The sequence below is a fragment of the Rhagoletis pomonella genome, unplaced genomic scaffold (assembly GCF_013731165.1).
Source record: "Rhagoletis pomonella isolate Grant_MI unplaced genomic scaffold, Rhpom_1.0 Rhpom_scaffold_00014, whole genome shotgun sequence".
NCBI classification, from domain to species: Eukaryota; Metazoa; Arthropoda; class Insecta; order Diptera; family Tephritidae; genus Rhagoletis; species Rhagoletis pomonella.
This window is the reverse complement of record NW_023458568.1, coordinates 6,009,415-6,010,622: the sequence shown is the minus strand read 5'-3', so window position 1 is coordinate 6,010,622 and position 1,208 is coordinate 6,009,415. Positions and strand designations below refer to the sequence as shown.

Here is a 1,208-nt window from a genome sequence, read left to right as displayed (position 1 = left end):
TGTTATTGCTCTGTAGTTACAAAGCATCGAATGCTAATATGCTAACTCCTCCCCTTCTTAAGTTCGGAACGTCCCTGGTCCGATTATTTTCTTATAAACTAATAACTAATGGAAATGTTTTTCAGAAACAAAAGGTTTGTTTTACATATTGCTTAGTTCAAATATTAATAATCTTAATTCTTTTACTTATTTACTATATGTCAAAATATTTTTTCCCCTTTTTGATTTGATTCATAAGATTTTACAAAGTATTAAGTGCGAAAAAAATATCTACTTATGGCAAGGGATTGTTTTTCGTATACATATGTACGTTTGAAATATTGGTTATCCATTGCTTTAATCGGGGATAAGTATTTTGGAAATTTGCATGATATTGTATCGAAAAGCTCAGTTAAACCTTTGATAGTTGCTTGAAAGTTTTACATTATAATCAATATGTAATTAATGGAAATTTATAAGTACTCATTTGTATTTATTTATATTTCGTTACAGAGAAGAAAATATTGGAGAAAAAATTATAATAATGGAAAATAATAATAATAATGGAAAATAGTAATAATTTTTCTGAACCACTTTTTGTTCTTTGCTTCTAGGGTAAGTTTGTTTGTTTTTCTTTTTGTTTAGTGGCTTACTTTTAACATTAGTTTCGTGGTCTGGATATAATAATTTTTTTGTTTTATGTTTTTAATAAAACATATTTACATATGTGCATAATTTTTTACTTTGGTTTGTGTGTAATTGCAAAATTATTTACAAGTTCTCATATTCCAGTTTATTTATTTATTTTTTTATGTTACTTTTGTAGATGCAATAAGTCAATCCATTAATGTATTAATATGAAGTTCTGTAATAGCTTACTTATACGTTTCTTTTACTAAAAAAACTTTTTTTTAAATTTTATTTCACTATCGGATGTTATCTTTGTGTATCCTTTTACCATTTATCAAAACTGTAGTACCTAAATCCTTTTGCACTGTGCTCTCTAGATACACCTTATTTAGCTTATTACCCAATCTTTTATTACGTCGTACGAAAACTATTTCACCCTCTTTGAAAACACGAGTTTTGTTTTGTGAACGTTTTAAAATTGTATCTTGTGCTGAAGTTAGTTTCGATTTAATCAAATTTAAATGAGAATCAGAAAAATTGTTAAGTATGTCGATAGGTTTGGCGTCTACAGTAGAATGAATTGTATTGTTATATTTGTA

The 1,208-nt window shown here is 26.2% G+C and overlaps 1 protein-coding gene across 7 annotated transcripts in view; it reads left to right on the top strand.

Moving 5' to 3' along the window:
• Positions 1 to 1,208, top strand: part of LOC118749186 (clavesin-1-like) — a 405,874-nt gene that overhangs the window by 143,197 nt on the left and 261,469 nt on the right. The window contains exon 1 of one of the 7 annotated variants that reach the window (XM_036483968.1): positions 499 to 594. The exons of the other annotated variants lie outside the window; for them this stretch is intronic. The gene's annotated coding sequence lies outside the window, so the exon portion shown is untranslated. Of the gene's footprint in view, positions 1 to 498; positions 595 to 1,208 lie in introns of those variants that run through there. 7 annotated transcript variants of the gene reach the window in all.